A 20,237-nucleotide genomic window follows, 5' to 3' on the forward strand; every position below is an offset into this window, starting at 1 on the left:
CCACTCACAGGACAAATGAACACAAACTGTCCTTGAGAAAGCAGAGACATTAGGCCTACCAGAAAAGACTTTAAATAAACTGACTTAAACATTCTTAAAGAGCTAAAGGACGAGAGGGACAGGAAGATAGCAGAGGAGTAAGACATGGAAATCACCTCGCTCTCCACAAATGCATCAAAAATACATCTACATATGGAACAGCTCCTAAAGAACACATTCTGAATGCTGGCAGGGGACCTCAGACTTCCAAAAAGGCAAGGAAATCCCCATGTAACTGGGTAGACAAAGGAATCCCTAGGAGACATGCTCCTTTTGGAGGGATCTGTGAAGGGGGGAAAGATTCCACACACTAGAAAGCCCCCTCACTGATGGGAATGGATGAGGGGTAGCTTCGGAGCCCCTAGAGGAGAAAGAAAAAACAGGTGTGCAGGGGGCAGAGTGGAAAGATTCCCTCATGGAGAATCAGTGCCAAGCAACACTTCCCAGCCTGAGAAGCTTGTCTGCTTGCTTGCAGCAGTGGGTAGAGTTGGGCACTGAAACTTGGGCTTTGGAGAGTAGACACTAGGGAGGGAACTGGGGTTGGCTGTGTGAAAACAGCCTTTGGGTTTACTGTGCCACAGCTAGCTAGGAGGGAGTCTGGGGAAAAGCCTGGGCATGATGGAGAGGCAGGAAATCTTTGTTTCAGCGTTCTCAAGAGGAGCCATAGGAGCTTCCGGCTCCATGTCCTCACAGGCTGGAAGACAGTGTCAGCATGAGTGCCACCGTGAGCTGCAGGTGTTATATCAGAACACAGAACCACCATGGCCACCAAGGGTCCTGTGTGCAAGGTCAGTCATTGGCCAAACCCTCTCAGCAGCAGGTGCAGCCCGCCACCTGCAAAGGTCCCGTGTTCAGGACCAGCTTTCCTGGGAGAATGCATGGCACACCTCAGGGTCATGATGACCTCTGCTGCTGCAAGCACTCCCACCAGTTTCAATTAGACTGCCATATCCCTCCCTCCCCATGGCCTGAATTTGCAAGTGAGCCCCAATCACCCTCTTTCACCCCCTCTTGCCTTGGCAGGGAACCGACACCTGAGAGCAGCCCACATGCAGAGATCAAACCAAAACCAAAACTGATCCCTGGGAACTGTAGGACCAAAGAAGAAAAAGGGAAACAGCTATAGGAGGAAAAGATTTAATACGCACAGTCGGCTTGATAGACCTGGCATCTGTGGATTACCTGAATAGATCAGTATTTCTACAGTAGAGGCTGCAGACTTAGGGGGCAACTGTGTATTTGCAGGCAAGTACATGCAGGACAAAGACCAGATCAGAGTCTGAGTTGACTCCACCGTGCCCAGAGCAGGTGCAGAGACCTACCTAGAAGTAGTGGAGGACTTCCTGGTTTGCTTGACTTGTTCCTGGTTTTATGTATTTGTTATTTAATCTTTGCTGTATATATTCATATGCAGGTTTGTTTATTGGTTTGATTACTTTTTTCTTTGTTTTCTCTTTTTCTTTTGTTTTTTTTTTCTCTTCTCTTTTCTTTTCTTTTTGTGAGTGCAAGTGTGTACATGTCTTTGTGTGATTTTGACTGCTTAGTTTTGCTTTTACCATCTGCCTTGGGATTTTGTCTGTTCTTTTTCTTTCTTCCTTTTTTTTTCTTTTCTTATTCCTCCTTTTCCTCCGTGCTGCGCAGCTTCCGGGGTCTTGGTGCCCAAGCCAGGGATTGGACCTGGACCTCTGAGGCAGGAGAGCTGAGTCCAGGACATTGGACCACCAGAGAACTCCTGACCCCATGGAGTATTAGTCAGCAAGAGTTCTCCCAGAGGTTTCATTCTTAACACTAAGAATCAACTTCACCCAAAGGCCAGCAAGCTCCAGTGCTAGATGCCTCATGCCAAACAACTAGGAAGACAAGAACATAACCCCACCCATTAGCAGACAGACTACCTATAGTCATGCTAAGCTCACAAACACACCAAAACACACCACAAGACATGGCCTTGCACAATAGAAGTGATGCCATCAAATCCGTCTAGGGAGAGGATTCATGATCTCTGAAGGAAAAGAAATTCTCGGGATCAATAACAAGCCGCTGCTCAGGTTTAAGTTACAGAATAACAGTTTATTAAGAAGAAAATACAACAGCTTCTGGCACAGACACCAGAAGGGGGTGGAGAGGCCCACAAAGGGGTCGTACATGAGCAAGCTATATACCTTCAGAGCAGAGTTAATTACAGTCCCCACCTTAGAATTGATTGTTGGGGTTGATTGTTAGGATTGATTATTCCTTTAGAAACATTCGTGATATTCATCAGAACAGAGAATTTCATTACTTGGTGATCTGTAATGTCCCAGGTAACCACCACCCTAGTTGTTAATCAAGATCACAAAGGAGAGTCATTAAGAATAAGGTTTTTTTTTAAGCTCTTTATTAGAATATAATTGCTTTACACTCTTGTATCAGTTTTTGAGGTACACCAAAGTCAATCAGCTGTATTTATACACATATCCCCATATTCCCTCCCTCCCATGACTCCCCCCCACCCTCCCCATCCCGGCCCTCTATGTCATCATCCATCATCCAGTTGGTCTCCCTTTGTTGTACAGCAACTTCCCACTGGCTATCTATTTTACAATTGGTAGTATATATATGTCTATGCTACTCTTTCACTTCATCCCAGCAGAATGAGTGAGGTTAGGTCACGTTTTTCCAGTTCTTCCAGCCTTTCCCTGGCCAAGTCAGCCCCTTCAGCCCCTGGAATTCTCATAACTCCCCCTCTTTGAGATGGAAATTAATGCTGCAGGGAAAAGGGGCACCTTGTTCCTGTAACTACTTCCTGCTGAGAAGGGGCATCGTCATTCAAGGGAGAGCAGCATTATTTCCATCATCCCTTCTGGGGGACCCGAGACCCAAAGGGCCTAAGTAAAATCAAGCATAGTCCAGGTGATAAATGGAAGAATGCTCCACAACCATCTGTAAGTTGAAGGCTCACAGCCATCTGGAAATTAATCTGCTCATACAATTAAAAAGACAAGGAGCAAACAATAAGAATAAAATGATACATATAGTAGCAGTTAATAACATCCTTCCCCATGATGATCCTGTAATCCAGGTCACCTAAAGTTATCCCAAAGAAAGACATCAGGTGAGCTTAAGGACTTCATCATCTGACTCATGTGGTTGGTATAGTGGGTTATATTAGACATCCAAAAATTACTTTTAGAGTTAAGAAGCCCAGATACATCATGAGAAGTAAGAACTGTCAGGTTCCAGCCATTAGTAAATTTGAGAGCTTCAGGTACAAGCAAAGAGATAGCTCCCATTATCCTCAGACAGTGAGGCCATCCCTGGGCCACCACATCTAAAGTTTTACTTAAATAAGCCACCAGTTGTTGTTGGGGTCCTTTAGGTTGGCTTATGACCCCAAAGGCTATTCCCTTTCTTTCAGTAATATACAGATTGAATTCCTGTCCTGTGGGGAGACTAAGAACTGGTGCCTGCATCAAGGTCTGTTGAAGAGCCTTGAAGGCATTTTGGGCTTCAGGTGTCCATAGGATCTGATCTGTGTTAGCTTCCTGGGTGTCTATCAAGAGCTGATATAGAGGTTTAGCTAATTTCCCGTACCCAGGAATCCAGATCCTACAACAGCCAATAGACCCAAAAATCTTCTTAACTGCCTTAAATTGGCAGGTAAAGATGCTTGAGAATAGGTTCAATTCTTTCAGGCCCTAAAGCCCTTGAGCCTTGAGAAATTATAAGATCCAAATATTTGACAGAAGATTTACATAGTTGATCTTTGGCTCTTGAAACCCAATAACCACAGTCTGCCAAGAAATTTAATAAATTTTCAGTGATACTAGAGCAGTGTTCCTCAGTACCTGTACAAATCAGAATGTCATCCACATATTGTAGAACAACTGCTCTGGGATCTGAGAACCTTTGTAAGTCTTGTGATAGAGCTTGTCTAAATAAATGAGGGCTATCTTGAAAGCCTTGGGGCAACACTGTCCAAGTAAGTTGAACAGCCAGTTGGGTAGGATCCTCAAAGGCAAACAGAAATTGGCTTTCAGTCTCCAGCAGAATAAAAAAGAAAGCATCTTTTAAATCTAAAACAGTAAACCAGGCTGCACTTTCTGGTATATCTGAGAACAAGGTATAAGGGTTAGGAACTACAGGATGCAAAGGAATCACAGCCTCCTTAATAATTCTCAAGTCCTGTACTAAATGCCACTGACTATTGGGTTTCTTAATTCTGAAAATTGGAGTATTACAAGGACTATTACAGGGTACTAGTAGTCTCTGTTGTTTTAGATTTTCAATAATTGGCTTTAATCCCTCTTTAACTTCTGGTCTCAGAGGATATTGTTTTTGATGGGGAAAAAGACTAGAATCTTTAAGTTTGATTACCACAGGTTTTGCATATCTAGCTTTTCCAATCTTTCCTCCTTCAGCCCATACTTCAGGATCTACTTGTGTTTCTACCAGAGAAAGGCATCGAGGATCAGAGGCCTCGATATTCATATACACTGGCACTTGAATTTTCATTAATATGTCTCATCCTAATAGGGGAAATGGAGTCTCAGGCACTATCAGAAAGGCATGAGAAAAAAGGACAGAGTCCCAATTACAGCTTAAAGGCTGACTAAAGTAATATCATTTTGTTTGACCAGGCAGTCCCTTATGGTCATAGAATGAGAGGAAAGTGGACCAGGGGTCTCAGCAAGAATGGAGAAAGTTGCCCCGGTGTCTAATAAGAAGTTCATAGATTAGCCACCCACTGTTACTTGCACCCAGGGTTCTCAGATGTTATGATGGCAGGGGGCTGTGTGGAGACCCCCAGGCCCCATCAATGTTGGGTTTCTGGGAGGTCTGATCCCTGAGACCTTCACCCCTGGGGGCAGTTCCTCCTCCAGTGTGGTCCCTTGCATATAGGACAAGGAGCCGGGGTGGCTTTACAGCCCAGGGACACTCTCATCTGAAGTGCCCCTCCTTCCCACAAAGAAAGCAGATCAGTCCCTTGCCAGGGAAGCCCCAATGTGAGGAACTTCCTGGGTTGTTTCATTATAGCCTGCTCTGGGTTGTTTCATTACAGCCTGGACTGCCATCACCAAGGCTTCAGCTCTCTCCTTTGTTCTCCTTTGTCTACATTTTTCCTCCTTGGCATCTTGACCATAATAAACTGTTTGACCAATTGTAATAGTCTGTCTAAAGACTGGTCTGGTCCAAAAGCATGTTCATGTAATTTCTTTTGAATATCTGGTGCTGACTGACTGAGGAATTTATCCTTCAAAATAACTTTGGCTTCAGGGCTGTCAGGATCTAAATCAGTAAATTTGTGTAGGGCTTCTCTCAGCCTTTCTAAAAATCTGGCAGGAGACACCCTCTCTCCTTGGTCAATATCTGCCAATTTGGTTAAGGGGCTCGGCTCTTGCCTTCTGTAGTCCCACAGCATACATGTGACAAAATGATTTCTAAACCATTCACCCCTTTCAGTATCAAAATCCCAATCAGGTTCAGTCAGGGGAACAGCTTGCACTCCAATGGGAAGTGCCTTACTTTCTTCCTCAGATTTCCCCCTAGCATTTGATTCATACCATTCATCCCCACACTTCCAAGCTTCAGATAAAACTCTGTCTAGAGAATCCTGGGTCAGAGTCTGACTTAATAACATCATCACATCTTTCCAAGCCAAATCATATAAGTGACTAAGAGTCATAAAAGTCTTTAAATATTTATCAGGGTCTTCTAAATAGTCTCCCAAGTCTCCTTTCACCCTTTGTACTTCCTGATAAGAAAAGTGTTTTTGAATTTTTGTGGGTCCAAACTCTTCATTAGCCATTTCTTGAAGAGGCATCATTTTAGGAAGTTTGGACTCGAAAGAGGTCTTAACAGGTAACTTATTATTTTCTCCCTGATTGAACTGTACCTCCCAGTCTGATTCCAGGAGAGCCAAGGGTAATTGAGGCATCTGCCTAGTTCCCTCAAAGGATATGGGGGTAACTGAGAGAGAGGGAGAGTCATCATCATGATATTATTCTTGGCACACACCTCAGGTCTATCCCTTAGGGTAAAAAACAGCACTACATAAGGAACTTCTACCCATTTCCCTTGCCTTCTGCAAAACAAATCAAGTTGAAGGATTGTATTATAATTGTGTCCCTCCCTGGGGCCAAAGTTCACCATCTCCCAAAGGGGATTGTGGCCAGGCAGTATTACAAAAGAAAATCAGGCTCTTCTTGTTTAGACTCTGTGGATCAACTTGTCCCAGCTCTTCAGGATGCAATCCAAAGGGGTGGGAATGGAACTTTGTGAAGCTCCCATCTGTAAAACAAAGATACGGCATCCAGTGCCTATTTGCTAGGAGGTGTCCCTCCCAATCCCAAATGGGGGTGGAGGCAGACTTCCACCTAAAGCTTCCTCCTCCTCTGGTCAGACTTATTCTGCCCCCTTTTTACTGACACAGGTGCCCCTCCTCCCCACTCATTCCACCAACAAGTGGGGGTGGGGATGAGCCAGCGGTGTATCTGGCATCATTCCAGATATGTTGCCAGTTCTTCACCATTAAAACATTTATAGGATTGCCCTGTCACCTAACATACCACCCTGGATGTAATAGGGTAGTTCGTTGATAGTCTTCCCATGCCAACTGCCGAAGTGAAAGCACCTGAGTTTTCCTTCTAGGACACAACAATGGAGGGGGGTAATCTCTGTGGAAGAGATATACTTTTATTGGCCTGTTTTGAATTCCATAATACCACACTCTGGAATTTCCACACCATGTTAGATGATAGCAAAAGAAATGGTGTAGAGATGGCCACAGAGGGGGTGGATAATCCAAAGGAAAGTCCTCGGGATCTTCAAAAGCACTCATCCTTATGCAGCAGATGGAACAATAAGAATACATTAGCAGTTTTTTTTAACAATAATTTAAGATCGTAAGGTGGTCCACTACTGGCCAGAGAGATCAAACAAAGAAGTCCACTGCATTTCCAATCTACCCATATGAAGGGGTTCCCATTCAGAGTTCTGAGAAAGTCAATACAAGTCATAAGGGTCTCTATCCATAGAATCTCAAGACATAGCCATTGAAGTGAACAATCTCTCCTAGGTCTAGCTCAGCTAATAGCTACTAATCACATGATCTCTAGCTGCAGAGCGGTGCCTGGGCCTAGGGTGCCTCCCAACCCTTTAACATGCTTCTCCTGACAGTGTATCAACAAGCAATGTAAATGGAATCATATGTCTCTATAGGGACGAGGCCTAGTACACCAAGTGTTGTCTTGATATGGGAATCAGCAGAAAACGGCAGTAACATCAGGGAAAGCAGATGCCCTGAGCCTTGCATACCCTGAGTGTCAGGTTAGTCCCATAACTTCCCCAGGTCACAGAAAAATGTTCAAAGAGGCCAGAAAAGAAAGGGGTAGATGGGGAGGAATAAAGAAAATCCAAACACTTCATCCTCATCCGGCCACTCCCCCCTCAGGGACGTGGAGTGCTTCTTAGCATTGGCAAGTCAGTATAATCCCCTGACAGGCTCCCTTATGGGCTGCCCTTAGCCATATAAAGACACTCACAGAATCGTGGAGCAGGACTCCACATGCGCTCCATCTTCAATTGGACATCTCACTCTCTCAATCACTCATACTGTAGTGAACAGGTTAGTAAAGACAGGAGAGGGCAGAAATCAGAAAAAGCCTGAGCAACCTTACCTTGTTGTTGATCTCAGATGAGCCCCCACAGTGATGTTGTAGCATCCATCTAGGGAGAGGATTCATGATCTCCAAAGGAAAATAATTTCTCCTTGGGATCAATAACAAGCTGCCACTCAGGTTTCAGTTACAGAACAACAGTTTATTAAGAAGAAAGTACAACAGCTTCTGGCACAGACACCAGAAGGGGATGGAGAGACCCACAAAGGGGTCGTACATGAGCAAGCTATATACCTTCAGAGCAGAGTTAATTACAGTCTCATCTTAGGGTTGATTGTTGGGGTTGATTGTTAGGATTGATTGTTTCTTTAGAAACATTCATGATATTCATCAGAACAGAGAATTTCATTACTGGGTGATCTGTAATGTCCCAAATAACCACCACACTAGTTGTTAATCAAGATCACAAGTGAGAGTCATTAAGAATCAGTCTTAAAGAATCAGTGAGGTTAAGCCATGTTTTTCCAGTTCTTCCAGCCTTCCCCTGGCCAAGTCAGCCCCTGTCAGCCCCTGGAACTCTCAGAAGGACAAGATCCAGCTCCACACACAAGAACACAGGCACCAGTCCCCCCCAAAAGGAAGCCTCCAAAAACCACTGGACAAACCGCCCTATTAGGGATGGACAACAAAATTAAAAGGAACTATGACCCTGAAACCTGAGGAAAGAAGACCCCAAACACAGTAAGTTAAACAAAATGAGAAAACAGAGAAAGATACAGCAGGTGAAGGAACAAGGTAAAAACTCACATGACAAACAAATGAAGAAGAGATAGGCAGACTACCCGAAGAGGAATTCAAAAAAATGATAGTAAAGATGATCTAAGATCTTGGAGGCACAGATGGAGCAAATGAAAGAAATGTTTAACAAAGAGCTAAAAGAACTAAAGAGCAACAAAACACTAATAAACAACACAATAAGTGAAATTAAAAATACTCTAGAAGGAATGCAGAGCAGAGTAACTGATATGACCTGGAAGATAGAATGCCAGTGGAAATAACTGGCATGGAGCAGAATAAAAAAAAAATGAAAAGAATTGAGGACAGTGTCAGAGACCTCTGGGACAACATTAAACATACCAACATTCGAATTATAGGTGTCCCAGAAGAAGAGAAAAAGAAAGGGTCTGAGAAAATATTTGAAGGGATTACAGTAGAAAACTTCCCTAACATGGGAAGAGAAATAGTCAATCAATTCCAGGAAGCACAGAGTTCCATATAGGGTAAACCCAAGGAGAAACACACTGAGACACATATTAACTAAAGTATCAAAAATTAAATACAAAGAAAATATTAAAAGTAGCAAGGGAAAACCAAAAAATAACATACAAGGGAATTCCCATGAGGCTAACAGCTAATCTTCCAGCAGAAACTCTATAGGCCAGAGAGAGTGGCAGGATATATTTACAGTGATGAAAGGGAAAAACCTACAATCAATATTACACTACCTAGCAAGGATTTTATTCAAATTTGAAGGAGAAATTAAAAGCTTTAAGATAAGAAATAACTAAGAGAATTTACCACCACCAGACCAGCTTTACAACAAATGCTAAAGGAACTTCTTTAGGCAGGAAACACAAGAGAAGGAAAAGACTTACAAAAACAAACCCAAAACAATTTAAAAAATGATAATAGGAGCATACATATTGATCATTACCTTAAATGTGAATGGGTTAAATGCTCCAACCAAGAGACACAGACTGGCTGAATGGATACAAAAGCAAGACCCATATATATTCTGTCCACAAGAGACACACTTCAAACCTAGGGACACACATACACTGAGAGTGAGGGAATGGAAAAAGATAGTCCATGCAAATGAAAATCAAAAGAAAGCTGGGTAGCAATACTCATATCAGACAAAACTGACTTTAAAATAAAGACAATTACAAGTGACAAGGAAGGACACTACATAATGATAAAGGGCTTAATCCAAGAAGAATATATAACAATTGTAAATATTTATGCATCCAACACAGGAACACCACAATACATAAGGCAAATGCTAACAGCCCTAAAAGGGGAAATTGATAGTAACAGAATAATAGCAGGGGACTTTAACACCCCACTTACACCAATGGACATATCACCCAAACAAAAATTAAATAAAGAAACTCAAGCTCTAAATGACACATTAGACCAGATAGACTTAGTTGACCCAAAACTTTCCATCCAAAAACAACAGAGTACATTTTCTTTTCAAGTGCATGTGTAACACTCTCCAGGATAGATCACATCTTGGGTCAAAAATCAAGCCTCATTAAATTTAAGAAAATTGAAATTATATCAAGTATCTTTTTGGGCCACAACACTCTGAGACTGGGATATCAATTACATGGAAAAAAAAACTGTTAAGAATACAAACACATGGAGGCTAAACAGTACACTACTAAGTAACCAAAAGATCACTGAAGAAATCAAAAAGAAAATCAAAGAATACCTAGAAACAAATGACAATGAAAACACAATGACCCAAAACCTCTGGGATACAGCAAAAGCAGTTCTAAGATGGAAGTGTATAGCAACACAATCCTACCTCAAGAAACAAGAAAAATCTCAAAAAAAAAAACAAAAAAAAACAAAAAAAAAACAAAAAAAAAACAAAAAAACCCTAACCCTACATGTAAAGAAATTAGAGAAAGAAGAACAAAAATATTCCAAAGTTAACAGAAGGAAAATAATCATAAAAATCAGATCAGAAATAAATGAAAAAGAAATGAAGGAAACAATTGCAAAGATCAACAAAACTAAAAGATGGTTCTTTGAGAAGATAAACAAATAAACCATTAGCCAGACCCATCAGGAAAAGAAGGGAGAAGACTCAAATCGACAGAATCAGAAATGAAAAGGGATAAGTAACAACTGACACTGCAGAAATACAAAGGATCATGAGGGACTACTACAAAAAATTAAATGCCAGTAAAATGGACAACCTGGAAGAAATGAACAAATTCTTAGAAAAGTACAAGCTTCATATGAACAGACCAACCACAAGCACTGAAATTGAAACTGTGATTAAAAATCTTCCAACAAAAAAAACACAAGGGCAGGATGGCTTCACAGGCTAATTCTACCAAATACTTAGGAAATAACTATCACCTATCCTTCTGAAATTCTTCCAAAATATAGCAGAGGGAGGAATACTGCCAAACCCATTCTACAAGGCCACCATCACCCTGATACCAAAACCAGACAAAGATGTCACACACAAAAATTACAGGCCAGTATCATTGATGAATATAGATGCAACAATTCTCAACAAAATATAAGCAAACAGAATCCAATAGTTCATTAAGAGGATCATACACCATGATTAAGTAGGTTTTATCCCAGTAATGCAATGATTCTTCAATATACACAAATGAATCAGTGAGATACACCATATTAACAAACTGAAGGATAAAAAACATATGATAATTTCAAAAGATGCAGAAAATCTTTTGATAAAATTCCACACCAATTTATGATAAAAAAAAAAAAAAACTCTCCAGAAAGTGGGCATAGAGGGAACCTACCTCAACATAATAAAGCCCATAGATGACAAACCCACAGCTAACATCACCCTCAATGTTGAAAAACTGACAGCATTTCCTCTAAGATCAGGAACAATACATGGTTGCCCAATCTCACCACTATTATTCAAAATACTTTTGAATTTTTAGCTACAGCAATCACAGAAGAAAAAGAAATAAAAGGAATCCAAACTGGAAAATAAGAAGTGAAACTGTCATTCTTTGCAGATTATATGATACTATATATAGAAAACCTTTAAAGATGCCACCAGAAAACTGTTAGAGTTAAAGAATTCTGTAAAGTTGCAGGTTACAAAATTAATGCCTTCCTATACACTAACAATGAAAATCAGAAAGAGAAATTAGTGAAACATTCCCTTTTACCATTGCAACAAAAAGAATAAGATACCTAGGAATAAACCTACCTAGGGAGGCAAAAGACCCGTATGCAGAAAATTATAAAACACTGATAAAAGAAATCAACACAAACAGATGGAGAAATATACCATGTTCTTGGGTTGGAAAAATTGACATTGTGAAAATGACTATAATACCCCAAATAATCTTAAGATTCAATGCAATACCTATCAAATTACCAATGGCATTTTTACCAAATTATAACAAAAAATTAAACAATTTATATGGAAACACAAAAGACCCCAAACAGCCAAAGCAATCTTCAGAAGAAAAAACAGAGCTGGAGGAATCAGACTCCCTGGCTTCAGACTATACTGCAAAACTACAGTTAATCAAGACAGTATCATACTGGCACAAAAACAGCAATATAGATCAATGGAACAGGATAGAAAGCCCAGAGGTGAACCCAGGCATATGTGGTCACCTTACCTTCAACAAAGGAGGAAAGAGTATACAATGGAGAAAAGACAGACTCATCAATAAATGGTGTTGGGAAAACAGTACAGCTACTTGTAAAAGAATGAATTTAGAACATTCCCTAACATCATACACAAAAATAAACTCAATATGGATCAAAGACCTAAATGTAAGGCCTGACACTATAAAATTCTTTGAGGAAAACAGACAGAGCACTCTATGACATAAAGACAGCAAGATCTTTTTTGACCCACCTGCCAGAGTAATGGAAATAAAAACAAAAATAAACAAATGGGACCTAATGAGACTTAAAAGTGAAAGAAACCGTAAACAAAACAAGAAGACAACCCTCAGAATGGGAGAAAATACTTGCCAACGAAGCAATGGACAAAGGATTGATCTCCAAAATATACAAGCAACTCATGCAGCTTAATACCAAAAAAGCAAATAACCCAATCCACAAATGGGCAGAAGACCTAAACACACATTTCTCCAAAGAAGACATACAGATGGCCAACAAACATGTGAAAAGATGCTCAACATCACTAATCATTAGAGACATGCAAATCTAAACCCAAATGAGGTATCATCTCATACCAGTCAGATTGGCCATCATCAAAAAATCTAAGAACAATAAATGCTGGAGAGGCTGTGGAGAAAAGGGTACCCTCCTGCACTGTTGGTAGGACTGTAAAGTAACACAGGCACTAGGAAAACTGTATGGAGATTCCTTAAAAAACTTAAAAATGGAACTACCATATGACCCAGCAATCCCACTACTGGGCATATACCTGGAGAAAAACGTAATTCAAAAAGATACATATACCACGATGTTCACTGCAGCATTATTTACAATAGCCAGGACATGGAACCAACCTAAATGTCCATCAACAGATGAATGGATAAAGTGTATATGGCATGTATATACAATAGAATATTACTCAGCCATTAAAAGGAATGAAATTGAGTTATTTGTAGTGAGGTGGATGGACCTAGAATCTGTCATATAAAGTGAAGTAAGTCAGAAAGAGAAAAACAAATACTGTATACTAACACATATATATGGAATCTACAAAATGGTATTGATGAACTTAGTGGCAAAGGAGAAATAAAGATGCAGGTGTAGAGAACAGACTTGAGTACACAATGGCGGGGGCGGGGGGAGAAGCTGGGACAAAGTGAAAAAGTAGTACTGACATTTGTACACTACCAAATGTAAAACAGATGGCTAATGGGAAGAAACTGCCTAACACATGGAGATCAACTCAATGATTGCTGATGACCTAGAGGGGTGGGATAGGGAGGGTGGGAGGGAGGCTTAAGAGGGAGGAGATATCGATGCATAAATACAGCTGATTGGCTTTGTTGTATAGCAGAAACTGGCACAACAGTGTAAAGCTATTATATTCCAACAAAGATCAGAATAAAAAAGAAAGAAAAAGAAAATTGAAAACAATTTAAAGAAATGGAAAGATGTCTCATACTCTTGGGCTGGAAAAATTAATATTGTTAAAAAGAGCCATACTACCCAAAGAAATCTACAGATTTAATTTGATCCCTATCAAATTACCCATGACATTTTTCACAGAACTAGAACAAATATTCCTACAATTTATATGAAACTATAAAAGACCCAGAAATGCCAAAGCGATCCTGAGGAAAAGGAACAAAATTGGAGGCATCATGCTCCCAGACTTCAGACAATACTACAAAGTTACTGTAATCAAAACAGTGTGGTATTGCCAGAAAAACAAACATATGGATAAATGGAACAGAATAGAGGCCCCCACAATAAACAGACACAGCTATGGTCAATTAGTCTTTGAGAAAGGGGCAAGAAAATACAATGGAGAAAAGACAGTCTCTTCAGCAGGTGGTGTTGGGACAGTTGAACAGCTGCATGTAAATCAATGAAGTTATTGTAGAACACTCCTTCACACCATACACAAAAATAAACTCAAATGGCTTAAATACTTAAATATAAGATGAACCCATAAAACTCCCAGAAGAGAACATAGGCAAAACATTCTTTGACATAAATCATAGCACTGTTTTCTGAGGTCAATCTCCCAAGGCAATAGAAATAAAAGCAAAAATAAACAAATGGGACCTAATCAAACTTATATGCTTTGCACAGCAAAGGAAACTATAAAGAAAACAAAAAGACAACCCTCAGAATGGGAGAAAATATTTGCGATCAAAGCAACTAACAAGGATTACTCTCCAAAATATACAAGCAGCTCAGGCAGCTCAATATCAAAAAAACAAATAACCCCATCCAAAACTGGATGGAAGACGTAGATAGACATTTCAGAAAAGAAGACATACAGATAGCCAAGAGGCACATGAAAAGATGCTCAACATCACTAATTATTAGAGAAATGCAAATCAAAACCAAAATAAGGTATCACCTCACACCGGTCAGAATGGCCATCATCAAAAATCTACAAACAATAAATGCTGGAGAGGGTATGGAGAAAAGGGAACCCTTTTGCACTGTTGGTGGGAATGTAAATTGATACAGCCACTATGGAGAACAGTATGGGGATTTCTTAAAAAACTAAAAATAGAACTACCATATCACCCCAAAATCCTACTACTTGCCATATACCCTGAGAAAACCATAATTCAAAAAAGCACATGCACCCCATTGTTCATAGCAGCACTATTTACAATAGCCAGGACATGGAAGCAACCTAAATATCCATCAACAGAGGAAGGGATAAGGAAGATGTGGTACATATATATAATGGATATTACTCAGCCATAAAAAGGAATGAAATTGTGTCATTTGTAGAGACATGGATGGACCTAAGGAATGTCATACAGAGTGAAGTAAGTCAGAAAGAGAAAAGGAGATATTGTATAATAAAGCATATATGTGGAATCTAGAAAAATGGTATAAATGATCTTATTTGCAAAGGGGAAATAGAGACATAGATATAGAGAAAAATATATGGATACCAAGGGGGAAAGGGATGGGGAGAGAAGAAATGGAAACTGGGATTTACTCATATACATTGTTGATACTATGTGTAAGATAGACAGCTGATGGGAACATACTACATAGCACAGGGAACTCTAGCTAACGCATTGTGGTAACCTAAAATGGGAGGGAAGACCAAAAGGGAGAGGATATCTGTATGTGTATAGCTGATACATTTTGTTGTGCAGTGGAGGCTAACATAACATTGTAAAGCAACTATACTCCAATAAAAATTAATAAAAATAAGAAGACACACAAATGGCCAATAGGCAAATGAAAAGATGCTCAACATTGCTAATTATTAGAGAAATGCACATCAAAACTACAGTGAGGTATCACCTCACACCAGCCAGACTGGCCATCATGAAAAAGTGTACAAATAATAAATGCTGGAGAGGATGTGCAGAAAAGGGTACCCTCCTACATACTTGATGGAAATTAAAATTGTTGCATCCACTATGGGGAATAGTATGGAGGTTCCTTAAAAAAAACAAAAATAGAGCTACCATACATTCCAGCAATCCCACTCCTGAGCATATATCCAGAGAAAACTCTAATTTGAAAAGATACACACACCCCAGTGTTCATTGCAGCACTATCTACTGCAAGACATGGAAGCAACCTAATGATAACAACCTAAATGTCCATCAACGGATGAATGGATGAAAGCATGGTGTATCTATATCTATATCTATATCTATATCTATCTATATCTATATCTATATCTATATCTATATCTATATCTATATCTATATCTATATCTATGTGTGTGTGTATATAAAATGGAATATTCAGCCATAAAAAAGAAAGAAATGATGCCATTTGCAGCAACATGGATAGACCCAGAGAATATCATACTAAGTAAAGTAAGTCAGATAAAGGGAAATATCATACGTTATCACATATGTGGAATCTAAAAAAAATGGTACAAATGAATTTACTTACAAAACAGAAACAGACTCACAGACATAGAGACAAGCTTATGGTTACTGAAGGGGAAAGCAGGGATAAATTAGGAGTTTGGGGTTAGCAGATACAAACTACCATGTTCAAAATAGATAAACAACGAGTTCTGACTGTATAGCATGGGAAACTGTATTCAATATGTTGTAATAAACTATAATGAAAAAGAATCTGAAATATATATATATGAATCACTTTGCTGTACACAAAAAATAACCAAACATTGTAAATCAACTATATGGAAATAAATAATAAATAAATAAATACTAAAAACAATTTAAAAACACAGAAAGAGCAAAGGAAGCCCCTGAAAAACAACTAAGGACATAAACTATTAACTATACAAAGAATTCAAAGCATTAGTAATGAGAATGTTAACTGAAGCAGGGCAAAGAATAGATTAACAAAGTGAGACCTGCTGCTCCCACTGTCACCTCCTCTGCACAGGCCTTTTGCTGCTGCGTGGGGAGAGAAAGGCAGGGCCACCAGGGTGCCTTCGAGCCCTACCTGGTGATTGAGGACAAGACAATCAAGCTCATGATAAGTAATGGAACATCATCAGTGGTCTCCAGAAAGCGGCCATCAGAAGGAAACTATCAAAAAGAAAAAGCCTTGTGTGCTAAATATTTTGACCAATGGTCTGAATCACATCAAGTGGAATTTGTGGAATATCTTATTTCATGAATGTGTCATGACCAGCATGGACATATTAACCCTTACCTGAAGTCCATGTTGCAGCAGGACTTTATTACCGCTTTACCAGAGCAAGGCTTAGATCACATAGCAGAAAACATTCTTTACTACCTGGATGCCAGGTCTCTGTGTGCAGCAGAGCTGGTATGTAAAGAATGGCAGTGAGTGATCTCTGAAGTAACACTTTGGAAGAAGCTGATTGAACGAAGGTTGCACACTGACCATCTACTGAAGGGACTTTAAGAAAGAAGGGGGTGGGATCAGTACTTGTTTAAAAACAGACGAACAGATGGCCCTCCCAAATCATTTTTTTAAGCTCTTTATTGGAATATAATTGCTTTACACACTTTTACCAACTTTTGAGGTACACCAAAGAGAATCAGCTGTATTTATACATATATCTCCATATCCCCTCCCTCCCATGACTCCCTCCCACTCTCCCTGTCCTGGCCCTCTAAGGCAGCACCCATCAACAAGTTGATCTCCCTTTGTTATATAGCAACTTTCCACTAGCTATCTATTTTACAGTTGGTAGTGTATATATGTCTATGCTACTCTCTCACTTCATCCCAGCTTCCCCTTTGCCCCCCCGCCCCCCCCAACCCTGCATCCTCCAGTGTATTCTCTGCATCTGCATCCTTATTCTTGCCCTGTCACTGGGTTCATCAGTACCATTTTTTTTTTTTTAGATTCCGTGTATATGAGTTAGCATACAGTAATTGTTTTTCTCTTTCTGGCTTACTTCACTCTGTATGACAGACTCTAGGTCTATCTATTTCATTACATATAGCTCCATTTCATTCCTTTTCATGGGTGAGTAATATTCCATTGTATATATATGCCACATCTTCTTTATCCATTCATTTGTTGATGGGCACTTAGGTGGCTTCCATGTCCTGGCTATTGTAAATAGTGCTGCAATGAATATTATGGTACATGTTTATTTTTGGGTTATGGTTTTCTCTGGGTACATGCCCAGGAGTGGGATTACTGGATCGTATGGTAGCTCTATTTGTAGTTTTTTAAGGAACCTCCAAACTGTTTTCCATAGTGGCTGTACCAACTTACATTCCCACCAGCAATGCAGGAGAGTTCCCTTTTCTCTACAACATCTCCAACATTTGTTGTTTCTAGATTTTTTGATGATGGCCATTCTGATCCATGTGAGGTGATGCCTCACTGTGGCTTTGATTTGCATTTCTCTAATGATTTGTGATGTTGAGCATCCTTTCATATGTTTGTTAGCCATCTGCATATCTTCTTTGCAAAAATGTCTATTTAGGTCTTCTGCCCATTTGTGGATTGCGTTATTTGCTTTTTTGGTATTAAGCTGCATGAGCTGCTTGTATATTTTGGAGATTAATCCTTTGTCAGTTGCTTCATTGGCAAATATTTCCTCCCATTCTGAGGGTTTTCTTGTCTTGTGTATGGTTTCTTTCGCAGCGCAAAATCTTTTAAGTTTCATTAGGTCCCATTTGTTTATTCTTGATTTTATTTCCATTATTCTAGGAGGTGGGTCCAAAAGAATCTTGCTTTGATGTATGTCACAGAGTGTTCTGCCTATGTTTTCCTCTAGGAGTTTTATAATGTCTGGCCTTAAATTTAGGTCTTTAATCCATTTTGAGTTTATTTTTGTGTATGGTGTTAGGAAGTGTTCTAATTTCATTCTTTTACATGTAGCTGTCCAATTTTCCCAACACCACTTATTGAAGAGGCTGTCTAATTTCCATTATATATTCTTGCCCCCTTTGTCAAAGACAAGGTGCCCATATATGCTTGGGCTTACCTCTGGGTTCTCTATTCTGTTCCATTGATCTTCCTTTCTATTTTTGTGCCAGTACCATACTGTCTTGATTACTGTGACCTTGTAGTATAGTTTGAAGTATAGTTTGAAGTCAGGAAGCCTAATTCCACCCAAATCATTTTATAGGTCATTATACCCAAAGATCCTGGATAATCTTTGTGATATGGAGACTATAGATTTTAACTAGTGGTGTGGATGATACAACTTGGAGAGGATTCAGTGCATCTCTGAAAATAGTAAAAGTGTCTGCAGTTTACAGTATGATGATGAAAAATTATCAGTGGCCTACTAGATAATTCTATTAAGATTTGGGATAAAACCATCTTGGGATATTTAAAAGTGTTAACAGGACACACTGGCTCTGTCCTTTGTCTCTAGTATGATGAACGTGTCCTGTAACTGGCTCTTCAGAGTCTACAGTGAGTCCAGGATGTGAACACTGGTGAAGTTCTGAACAGGTTGATCCACGACCACGAGGCTGTACTGCAAGTGCGCTTCAACAATGGACTAATGGTGACCTGTTCCAAGGACTGCTCCATCACAGTGTGGGATATGGCTTCTACCACCAATATCATGTTACGCTGTGTCCTAGTTGGCCACTGTACTACTTTCAACATAATAGACTTTGATGATAGGTACATTGTGTCTGCCTTTGGTGACAGGACCATCAAAGTCTGGAGCATGAACATCTATGAATTTATATATATTCTGAATGGGCACAAACGAGACATGCCTGTCTCCAGTACAGGTATCAGCTGATTGTTAATGAAACATTGGATAATACCATCAGGCTGTGGGATACTGAATGTGTCTGTTTGAGTCCTGGAGAGACATGAAGAACTGGTCTGATGCAGCCGGTTTAACATGACGATTGTCTGTGGGGCCTATGATGGGAAAGTCAAAGTTTGGGACTTGCAAGCTGCTCTGGTCCTCTGAGCCCCAGCAATCATATTGTATCTGCGCACACTGGTGGAATATTCTCCAGGTGTGCTTTGGCTAGAATTTGATGAATTTCAGATTACCAGCAGCTCCCATGATGACACGATTTTGATTTGGGATTTCTTAAATGTGATTTCCAGTGCCCAGAATGAGACCTGTTCTCCTTCCAAAACATACACTTACATCTCCAGATAACAGTCTGCACTCTACCCATTTCAGGGATTCCTACTTTTGAACTACTTGGCTACATGGCTACTAAATGCCTAATGGAGTTCTTTACAGCTGAATTTTGAAGCTGGAATTGGTTCTAGATGCTGAGTAGACGCAAAGCAGTCTAACATTTCAAGTAGGGACATTTCTCACCTCCAAATCCAGCCTCCACTTTGAGAAGGATATTAGCTTCACCAACTTTCAGTAGTACGGAAGCCTATTTCCTGCCCCCTCCCCTATCAGTCAAAAAAATCTAATGCTTCAAATGTAAATTGTTCACATAAAAGAAACATATAGTCTGTTTTACAGAAGTAAATTGACCATCAAGAGAAGACTTGGCCTCTAATTTATATTGCTTTGTACTTTGGTCTGATATTAAGAAACAGCATTCTTCAGTGAAATTTTGGGTGCCAAACACCTACCCAGAATGTCCAGGGCTTTCCTTTTCAGAAGTTGGCAGTCTTCTTTTGACCATCCAGGTCATTATGAATTCTGACTTGTATTAGGAACATGGACAATGGAAACATTTTCTGGATTGTTTTAGTGATTTTTTTGGATTTTACTTCCTTTCTATACCAATTTCTTTTAACTTAAAGAACTAT

The 20,237-nt window shown here is 39.8% G+C and overlaps 1 pseudogene; it reads left to right on the forward strand.

Moving 5' to 3' along the window:
* Positions 1-800: 800 nt before the first annotated feature.
* Positions 801-19,620, forward strand: LOC130836338 (F-box/WD repeat-containing protein 11-like; annotated as a pseudogene).
* Positions 19,621-20,237: the final 617 nt, after the last annotated feature.

Source organism: Hippopotamus amphibius, chromosome 15 (genome assembly GCF_030028045.1).
Source record: "Hippopotamus amphibius kiboko isolate mHipAmp2 chromosome 15, mHipAmp2.hap2, whole genome shotgun sequence".
Lineage (NCBI taxonomy): Eukaryota > Metazoa > Chordata > Mammalia > Artiodactyla > Hippopotamidae > Hippopotamus > Hippopotamus amphibius.